Genomic DNA, 10,831 nt, shown 5'->3' on the forward strand with positions numbered 1-10,831 from the left:
ATGGGAGAGCTTGCAATACTGTTCCCTACAGTGGTGGTAGAGATATGGGAGAGCTTGCAATACTGTTCCCTACAGTGGTGGTAGAGAGATGGGAGAGCTCTGAGCTGGGGCACTGGAGTGAGCATCCTTCCCAGGGAGCTCACAAGGCTGGGGGTGGTGTCAATGCCTGAGTCCCAGTCTCTAATGTCCTATAGGCAGGCGATCTGGTCATCTTTCTCTGTAGACAAGTCACTTCAGCAGCAGCAAGCAGCCGAAGATTTACATACAAGAGAAGCTGGGCAGCATCAGGCAGCTGGTGCTAAAGACACCAGCTCATCGATGCATTGTCACCCAGCCCCCTGGTAGCCAGTGTATCTCTGTGCTGTGTCGGTCCTTGGGGGCAGAATCAGGAAGACCTGCTGCTTCCCTCAGCCCCACTGCTGTCCTTGTTGACACTCCCTCACCTGCCTCCTCCAGGCTGGACTCTCTTCTTCTCTACCCTGCAGCCCATCCAGCTACAGCAAACACACTCAATCCAACCGCTTCCCAGCTTCCTTAACTCTTCCTCTGACAGGCCTCCCTTCAGCCCCTCAGAGCAGGAAGGCAGGTTCTCTGCCTCCTCCCAATAAGGCATAGTGTGATGGATGCTCCACTTCTCAGTAGGATGTGTGGGTTGTGCAAGTATGGGGCTGAAACCTCCTGGGGGCGAAGACTGCTGTTATCTCACCAGTCCCGTTCCAGCTGTGCTGGTGGCTCAGGAATGTAAAAATCCTGATGCAGGCCCAGATTTCTTCTTTTTCTCTCTGAATCATTCAGAAAATAAGACTGTGGATCTGGCCTTTTTATGCTTCTTCCACCTCTTCTCTGTGCCCACATTAAGGTTGGAAAGATCACTAAGATCACCTGTTCCAACCATCCACCCACCACTACCATAGGACTAAACCATATCACTCAATGCAGCATTGTCCCTTTTCTTGAAAACCTCAAGGGATCGTTGACTCCCTGAGCAGACTGTTCCAATGCCTGACAACTCTCACAGAAGAAATTTTCCTAATATCCAACCTGAACCTCCTCTGGCACAACCTGAGGCCATTTCCTCTAGTACTATCAGTAATTATGTAGGAAAAGAGGCTGACCTCCACCTCACCACAATTTCCTTTCATGCAGTTATAGAAAGCAATAAGGTCACCCCTGAGCCCATTCCTCTTCAGACTGAACAAACCCAGTTCCCTCAACTGCTCCTATAAGACTGGCGCGCAGACCCCTCACCAGCTTCGTTGCCCTTCTCTGGACACACTCCATGGACTCAATGTTTTTCTTATGGTGAGGGGCCCAAAACTGAATACACTACTCGAGGTACAGCCTCACCAGAGCTCAGTACAGGAGAACGATCACCTCTCTGCTCCTGCTGGCTGCACTACTTCTGATACTAGCCAGGATGCTGTTGGCCTTCTTGGCCTTCTTGGAACACTGCTGGCTGTCAGCTAACACCCCCAGATCCTTTTCTTCTGTGCAGCTTTCCAGCCACTCTGCCCCAAGCCTGTACCATTGCCTCAGATTGTTGTGACCAAAGTGCAGGACCTGGCACTTGCTGTTGTTAAAGCTCATCCCATTGGCCTCAGTCCAGCGATCCAGCCTGTCCAGATCCCTCTGTAGGGCCTTTCTACCCCCAGGCAGATCTGCATGTCCTCCCAACTTGGTGTAATCTGCAAACTTACTGAGGGTACACTCAATCCCATCAGCCAGATCAACAATGAAAACATTAAACGTGAGTTAACACCTTTGCTGTGCTCATCTACATCTGTCCACACAATGAGATCTGAAGAGCATTTGTGCTCAGCCATCCCCTCAAAACCAAGCCGCTGCAATGGAGCTTTCCATTTCTCTGCTTGTCCTTCCAGCTTTGCTTTGGTCCCCACTCCTGCTTTCTGGAGCCGGCGTGGCAGGGCGTAAGGCATGTTGGGATCTGCAGCACCGGGGTGTAGCCTCCGACACACATCCCGGAAATCTGGTCCTACCTGCTGTCAGCTGGGCAGCAGTGGGGAATGACAGGGTACAATCTCTCCCCTGTAAGCCGAGCCCCTGAGGGGCAGTTGGACTCAGAAGCGGGTTGTTCATGGTGTGTGAGAGCTGCTGAGGTGAGTGATCCCTGTGGGGTGAGGGATGCAGTGGGGCGGCACAGGCCCACAGGGTGAGGCCTCTTCTGACACACATGGTAAAGCCTGGGCTGCCAGGCTCAGGCATGTGTGTGCAAGCAGCGAGGGGCACAAAGGAGGGGAAAGGCCCTGCAGACAACAGTAGGGACTTTTTGCAAAGGGGGAAGCCCCCACCCCCAGTTATCTGCAAGCCTTTCATGGTACCAGAGCCTTGGCGGGAACTGTGAAGACACAAACAGCCATGAGAACAAAAATCTCAGAAACAAGGAAGTGAGAAAGGGGTCTGGTTGAAAGAGAGAGTCACTAAAGCAGGGTGAGATCAGCATTTTGAGTGCCATTGTACCCTCTGAGGGTTTACAAGCAGCAGAAAGATATATGTCCCGCACTGCGCCGCTCCCTGAATGAGGCAGAACAAGGGGCACAGGGTGTGAAAAAGTCAAACACAGGCTGTGACAGCCCACAGGCGGATGAGCTGGATGCCCATGGGCATAGCTCCTTGTCTCGGGACAGGAGGCAGCAGCTGTCCTGGGGAAGGACGCAGTGGGTGGGGAGTGTCCCGTGACTTCTATTCTCTTCCAGGTGTGCTAGGACCTGCAAAGCAGAAGCAGGTTACCAGGAAGCAGCTGCACCGGGCAGTACTGAGTCCCCAGTGTCTTGCTACTCCAGCCTTCATGCTCTGCTGGCACTGTGCCTCCTGCACCTTCTAAGGACAGCAGTGCTCATAGTCTGCTTTCTGCAGACACTGACACCCCTGCAGAGCTGGGTTATTTTGAGTCCCTGCCACTCACAGCTTTGTGTGCCTTCACAGGCTCTCACTTCCTGTATTTTACTTCAAACTTCTGTCCGGCAATACTGTAGGGAAGGGGATGTTCTACTTTTTCCCCTTCAGCTGTGGGGGTGGCCATGTTAGCACAGGAGCAAAGAACAAATATCTGGCATTCTGACCAAGCACATGCCTCCTCAGCTGTGAGTGCACCTGGGTGTTGTTCTTTCACAATTGCATTTGCTGTCATAGGATCATGCTTCAAAGTTCATGCTTTGTGGCCAGAATGAAGTGTGTCAGGAAGTGAGAGAGGAGGGGAGATGAGCTGCAGCTTGCAGACATAGAGCCAGCTGTGGTGCAGCGGGAACAGCCATGATTTGGAAAAGCAAGTGCCCCAAGAGCCTGCCTGCTCCTGTCATGATTCAAGCTGCTGTCCTGGTGCCCAAATGAACCAAAAACCTTTGCTGTGGCAGAAACGATCAGACCCACAAGCACCCTCGGCTTTTCTCCTACGGAGAGGTAAGCGGGACAGAGGCAGCTTGCAAGCTGGATGGGACAGGTCTGGGGGCATGGGGCACATGCTGACTCAGGTGACCACAGGGCATAAGGGAACCCTCTACACCTCTGCAATCACAGGGTGAATCAAGAGGCAAATCCCAATGTTCACTGAAACACAGGGTTCCTTGGGTCCTGTGATACAAAGAGCGTGGGGAGCCTGCAGAGCTTGCTTGCTATGTTGCCTGCGTGGAAGTCCTCTTCCATGGGCTCTTAGGTGGGTAATACCTCTGGGGAGCTGCAGTGCCAGAGTGATCCAATCTCATGGGTTGTGTACATAGCTATGAGCCCAGTCTTGAATCCTAGCCTCCACAGTTCTAATCACCACTATAATCTAATTTCATATTTAGAAAAAAAGGTGAAAATTAAGGCTCAGATATCACCCAGAGTGAGTAAAAGTCATTTGAAAATATTCATAATCATTTGCAAAAAATGTTCTTCAATTTCTAAAGCAAAACTATGTGGGTTATTTTTTGAAGTCTAGTACATTCCTTGTTACTTCCACTTGGCGGCAGATCTACTACACCAGCTTGTACAATCTGTATTCTCATCTGCACCACTCTGCTCTTTTGCCACTCAATGCTGTGTTTTTTGCCTGCATCCACAGGCAGCTCCAGAGTGCACCAGGGATTACTTGACAAGTTACTCCCAGAAACGCTGGCATGCTTGGCAAGACTTCTCTAGCTCTCTTTTTTCACCTCATTTTCCTGCCCCAACATAACTCTATTCTGCTCTCATGACTATGGAGTACTGCATCCAGGTTGGGACCCTGAGGACAAGAAAGATGCAGAGCTGTTGGACTGGGTCCAGAAGAGGGCCACAAAGATGATCAAAGGGCTGGAGCACCTTTCCTGTGAAGAAAGGTTGTGGGAAAGCTTACTGGGGAAGTTCATAGCCCGTGGCTTGGACAGGTACAGAAAGGGTAAAGAACTGACAGGATGGCTGGGCCCAGAGAGTGGTGGTGAATGGAGTTAAACCCAGCTAGTGACTGGTCATGAGTAGTGTTCGTCATGTGTCAATACTGGGACCCAACCTATTTAATATCTTTACTGACGATCTGGATGATGGGATTGAGCGTATCCTCAGTAAGTCTGAAGATGATACCAAGTTGAGAGGACATGCTGATCTGCCTGGGGGTAGGAAGGCCCTACAGAGGGATCCAGACAGGCTGGATCGCTGGGCTGAGGCCAATGGGATGACCTTTAACAACCGCAAGTGCCAGGTCCTGCACTTTGGTCACAACAATCTGAGGCAATGGTACAGGCTTGGGGCAGAGTGGCTGCAAGACTGTGTAGAGGAATTGGACTTGCGGGTGTTAGTTGATGGACAGCTGAACATGAGCCAGTGGTGTGAGAAGGCCAAGAAGGCCAACAGCATCCTGGCTGGTATCAGAAACAGTGTAGCCAGAAGGACTAGGGAGGTGATCATTCCCCTGTACTGAGCTCTGGTGAGGCCGCACCTTGAGTACTGTGATCAGTTTCGGGCCTCTCACTACAAGAAAAAGATTGAGTCCATGGAGTGTGTCCAGAGAAGGGCAACGAAGCTGGTGAGGGGTCTGGAGCACAGGCCTTATGAGGAGCAGCTAAGGGAGCTGGGATTGCTCAGTCTGGAGAAGAGGAGGCTCATGGGTGACCTTATCGCTCTCTACAGCTGCATGAAAGGAGGTTGTGGTGAGGTGGAGCTCAACCTCTTCTCCTACATAACTAGTGATAGGACTAGAAGGAATGGCCTCAAGTTGTGCCAAAGAAGGTTCAGGTTGGATATTAGGAAAATTTCTTCTGTGAGAGTTGTCAGGCATTGGAACAGGCTGCCTGGGGAGGTGGTTGAGTTGCCATCCCTGGAGGTTTTCAACAAGTATGTAGATGTTGTACTAAACAACATGGTTTAGTGGGCAATACTGGTGGTAGGTAGATGGTTGGAGTAGGTGATCTTAGAGGTCTTTTCCAACCTTAATGATTCTATGATAAGTTGGGCTTGTTCAGCTTGGAGAAGAGAAGGTCTGGGGAAATCTCTTTGCAGCCTTTACAAATATAAGGGGAGATTATAAGAAAGAATCCCATCCCTTAAAATGTCCAAGGCTAGGCTGGAAGGGCCTTTGAGCAATGTGATCTAGTGAAAGATATTCCTGCCCATGGCAAGGAACTTGGACTACATGATTATTAAAATCCCCTCCAACAACAAACCATTCTATGATAAATTTGTGTCCTACAATACTGTGGTCCTTCATCATTATTGCAGTGTTCTGCAGATAAGGCTCCAGTAAGGTATTGTAAGGAGAGGAAATACCTAGGACCAGGCAGAGTCATCTCATCTAATTTCACCTCAGGCCATGCCTGCCTATTCCAGCCAAAAGTCACGAACTCAAAGATTTGTGGGACTTGCAGCTTTTTTGCTGCCTCTGACAAAAAGTGCTTGCCTTGGGACTGATTTGTGGCTCATCTTCTGCTGGTGCCCTGACATCACAGAGCAGCCTGACCCAAGGCCATTGGGAGCACCCCACACGAGCCAGAGTCCTGAGCAGCTCCTGAGCACTTGGAGGAGGCACGCGGCTGACTGTAGTCCCTGTGGGATGTTAACAGAAAGGTGTATATGGGAGGGGATTGTGACACATTCCTTTTAACTGGTTTCCAGCTTGTCTACCAACCCTTCACCATCATGTTCTCCTCTCCCTTCACACAGCATTGCCCCTATCTCACATCTCTACCAGCAGCTCTTCCTCCCTCACCAGTGTTTTTACTTCCTTCTAGTTTCTTCAGCTCCTCCTCCCTTGCAGAAGTCTCTTAGTCTCTTAAGTCTCTGCACTTAGTCTCAAGTGCATGCTTGTTTGCGTGTCCATGTCATTTCCCCTGCCCCCTACCAGAGCAAGAACGTGAGCAACAAATTCAATTTCTGCCTGAAAGTGTGACAGGAAGAGGTGCGTTTACAGTTTGAATCACTCTTTTCTATCTCTACCGGGTGAAGGGCTGTGGGTGGCCTTCAGGGTCCGTACCAATTTGTACTGTGAGGTAAAAAGATGCTTCATCTCACAGGCCACCTAAGGTCAGCTGCCAAATAGGAAGTTCCTTCAGGATTTTGAGCATAGAATCATAGAATCATAGAATGTCCTGGGTTGAAAAGGACCTCAAAGATCATCGAGTTTCAACCCCCCTGCTGAGTGCAGGATCACCAACCATTAGACCAGGCTGCCCAGAGCCACTTCCAGCCTGGCCTTGAATGCCTCCAGGGATGGGGCATCCACAATCCCTCTGGGCAACCTGTTCCAGCGTGTCACCACCCTCTGCGTGAAAAACTTCCTCCTAATATCTAACCTAAATCTCCCCTGTCTTAGCTTAAAACCATTCCCCCTTGTCCTATTGCTATCCACCCTCATAAACAATCGTTCCCTGTCCTGTTTATACGCTCCTTTCAAGTATTGGAAGGCCATAATGAGGTCTCCCCGGAGCCTTCTCTTCTTCAAACTAAACAAGCCCAGTTCCCTCAACCTTTCCTCATAGGAGAGGTGCTCCAGCCCTCTGATCATCTTGGTGGCCCTCCCCTGAACTCGTTCCAAGAGCTCTGTGTCTTTCTTGTACTGGGGGCCCCAGGCCTGGATGCAGTACTCCAGATGGGGCCTCACAAGAGCCAAGTAGAGGGGGACAATCACCTCCCTCTCCCTGCTGGCCACTCCTCTTTTAATGCAGCCCAGAACATAGTTGACCTTCCAAGCTGCCAGCGCACACTGCTGGCTCATGTCCAGCTTCTTGTCCACCAGGACCCCAAAGTCCTTCTCTGCAGGGCTGCTCTCAAGGATTTCTTCCCCCAGTTTGTATAAATACCTGGGATTGTCCCAGCCCAAGAGCAGCAGCTTGCACTTGGCCTTGTTGAACCTCATTAGGTTCACATGGGCCCGCTTCTCCGGCCTGTCCAGGTCCCTCTGGATGGTGAGCATCTCATCATGTGGGTGATTTCTGTAGCAGAACACCAGAGTTAAAGCATCTCTTTGGTTGCTTTTCTTCTACTACTTGTCTGAGTCGTGGTACCATTGCCTCCATGCACAGCTGATGACTTGAGACCACTCAGCAACTTTTATGTAGAGCAATGAGTACTTGAGGCTCTTTTAGAGATATCCACAGTGAATGTGACTCTTGAAACATTAACCAACAATTGAACCAGTTCCAGTGCTTCTGCCTCCCTACCACCAGCCTGCTATATCAGGAGATTTCCTCTTCAGTGACGAGCAGTCATAACAGTACCTCTAGATCTCTGCAGAGAAGCATTCTGCTCCCACAGCTTCCTCTTTTCCGCAGAGGAATTGCATCTTGTGTTGGGGCTCTGACACTGATTACAGTATCTATTACGTCAAATTTGAGACTATCACCTTATCTTTAATAACATCAGCATTAGTCTCTAGTAAAGCTCAGTTCACGGATTCTTGCTGCTGTGCTTCCATCCACCCACAAGAAAGAAACTCAAACACCTCAAAAAAAGAAGAAAAAAAAAAGAAAAAAAAAAAAAAAAAAGAAATCTGTTTCTCACGCTACCAGGTCAGAACTCTGCTATCTGATGTCTCAAAGGCTTAAGGGCTAATATGTAAAGAAAGACCACTCAGAAAAAGGAAAAGGTGATGGCAAGTAGAAAACCAAGCAGATTTATTGCACTGGCATTCATGACAGGAAAATCTGGGAGATTTCCATGGCTGAAACATTCCTTGAGGGGAAATCCATCAAAGGACTGTCTGTGAGCAAAATGCTGTTAAGAAGGGTTATAATGCAGTAAAATGAAATAAGTGCTTAGTCAATCTCTGAAACCACATGGCTCTTACCCCAGCGGTCCAAAAACAACTCAAGGATGACAGAGCTGACTAACTATGGTATAGAAACTCTTGGTTAAAATTGCTTTTAAAGAGTCACTAGCAGACACAATTTGAGAAAAGGCATCTGGGGCATTTTAGACCAAGGAGTCTGATATCTGTGCTGAACAAAATTAGTAGAAGTTGTAAAAAAGGGAGGGGAAATCAGCTGGCATGCAATTATCTCTAATTATGGGGGAAGAGTCAACATGGCTTTTGTAAGGGGATGCTGTGCCTCATGGCCCTACTGGAGTGGTTTGAGATGGCAAGCACAAGGACAGTGGATATCCAAAAGGATTTCAAAAAGGCTTTCATGAATGGTGCTTGAGGAAATTTAGAGAAAAGGTTCCTATGTAGATGAAATTTGCTAAAACACAGAATGGAAAATGAGGGTGGACTGTCAGTTTTTGCAGTGGAGTTACAAGACACCTGTGCTGGGGCTTGGGCTGTTTAATTTATTCATGAAGGATGAATAATGAAATAATTCTGTTGAAGACATAAAATTATACAGTTAGAAAAGATGAGAGTGGCTGAGAAGAACTGCAGAGATTAGAAAAAGAGTGAGTGACTGGCCTTAAAATAACAGCTGAAATTTCATCTAGCTAAGTGATGAGAAAAAGCTATCTAAGCTGACCGTTATTCCTTGTGTATAAGGTCTGTTCTTACCCAGCTCAGTTCATGCACATCTCAAACTTTACGTGTGCACAGTTTGAGCCTCTTACCACAAGGCTTATGAAGTTTGTAACAGAAGTGGAACGGTTCTGAGAAGGGAAAGAAGGGCATTCAAATTCACAGAATGACTTGTGTGGGAGGATGAACTAAGAAGACTAGGACTCTTTAATCTCAAGAAAAGGTCACTGAGAGGAAGTATGGTGGTTTACAAAATTATCAGTCATAAAGTGAAAGTGAATAAGGATAATTTTTTTCACTTCTTCTTCCAGTACTTAAACTAGGAACAGAATCTAGCTGGTGGTGATTCAAAATTGGTACAAGGAGGTGGTTCTTCATATGAGATGTAATTAAGCTTGGAAATCCTTGGCACTCCTGTCACTAGATGTTGTTGATTATAAATTTTATATGGCTCCAAAAAATAACTGGAGAAAGTAACGAATGTGAGCTACTAAATACAAACATTTCACCTCTGGCTCAGGAAATCACTGTTTGTAGGAAACAAGAAGAAAACTTGAGGGAGTATCACTATGTGATTGCACTGTTCTTACATTATTCCTTCATCATTCATTCTTTGAGACAGAATGGTCAGTGTAGATAGACCACTGACCTCACATACTATGGACTATACTTATATATGGTATTGTCTAGAGGTGTTTCTTGAATAACAGCCAACAAAAATGGTTTGTCTATGCAGACAAGTTGCCTTCACCTGGCTGGCTGGTCTGGGCACAGGTATTGGAGCAGGATATGTTTTCTCAAGGAGCCTCAGTCTCACTCAGTTTGTCTCAGTTGGGACAAAGACACGCTCCAATCTATTCAGTCTGCAGTCATTACAGAATTTTCACTCTAGCAAAAGCTGGCATGTCTCCCCCAAGTTTGTGTTTTTGAGGCATCTAATAATTTTACTGAAAACCAACAATTCTAGCATATTTTCCTTTTCTTGATGGATCATTTTATACTCTAAACTTAAGCACGTCTTCAGACAAAACTGTCAATCATTTTTAAAGAAAGGTGAAAGCCACTCAAATGTATCTTGACAATCCAGTAGAAGTTCCTCTAAGAAAGCTGGCTTGGTGGAGGACCTGTGCAATGACACAAAAGGACGGCAGGCAAATTGATAACTCTGCTTGTTATCCCTGCTCACTTAGTGTTTCAATTGTCTAACAAATAGACACCAGAATAAGTACGGTGATTCTATTCCCACCTATGAGACCTACACATGCTTCTTCTGTTTTTAATAGATTCTCCTTCTAGACCTGTGCATGATCCCACAATGCCTTTCAGAATATCTGACATGACTGTCAAGCTCCTGAGTATCTTCCTCTCACAGTAATACCCAACTTACTCAAATTTTTCCTCTAGATAGAACAAATTCTACTTTTCCTTTTGAGATAAATTACTCTCTACATAGGCTCTTGTAGTAGACACTGCTGATACCATGCAAGAGAGCACACCAAAGGAGCTGTAGAGATCTTTAAGAATCATTGCCAATGCTGTGTTATTTTGTTTTAGCAATCCTGAGGGAGGAACTGAGATGAATGTCCTGGTCCCATTTGCACTCATGTTCCTAGAAAAAATGAGTCAGATTTCTAGATTTCCCTGGCCTTCTGCATCTATCCATTACAGTTCATTCATTTTGGTCAAGCCCTTACCTGGGATTCAGGTTTACATGGGTTATTTCACCTAAGAGAACTAGGGTGGAGTCAAGTCTAATAGCAGTGTCATTGTTTTTTATCTGCAATGGATGTACAAAGTCCTGTTTTTCTGATACAAAATTACCATGAAATTTTTATTATCTTCTAAGTTCCAGCCAGACAGCATTTTTCCCTCAAAGCATTTGCTCTCTTCTTCCTTCCTTCCTTTCCTTCCTTCCTTCCT

At 47.1% G+C, this 10,831-nt stretch overlaps 1 protein-coding gene across 6 annotated transcripts in view; it reads left to right on the forward strand.

Annotated features, from left to right (window-relative positions):
* Positions 2,945 to 10,831, forward strand: part of LPAR5 (lysophosphatidic acid receptor 5) — a 9,967-nt gene continuing 2,080 nt past the window's right edge. Inside the window, exon 1 of one of the 6 annotated variants that reach the window (XM_021396439.1) lies at positions 2,945 to 3,417. The gene's annotated coding sequence lies outside the window, so the exon portion shown is untranslated. The remainder of the gene's footprint in view (positions 3,418 to 10,831) is intronic. The other 5 variants (XM_021396431.1, XM_021396416.1, XM_021396425.1 and 2 more) reach the window with 5 other exon arrangements.

The sequence above is a fragment of the Numida meleagris genome, chromosome 1 (assembly GCF_002078875.1).
Source record: "Numida meleagris isolate 19003 breed g44 Domestic line chromosome 1, NumMel1.0, whole genome shotgun sequence".
NCBI lineage: Eukaryota > Metazoa > Chordata > Aves > Galliformes > Numididae > Numida > Numida meleagris.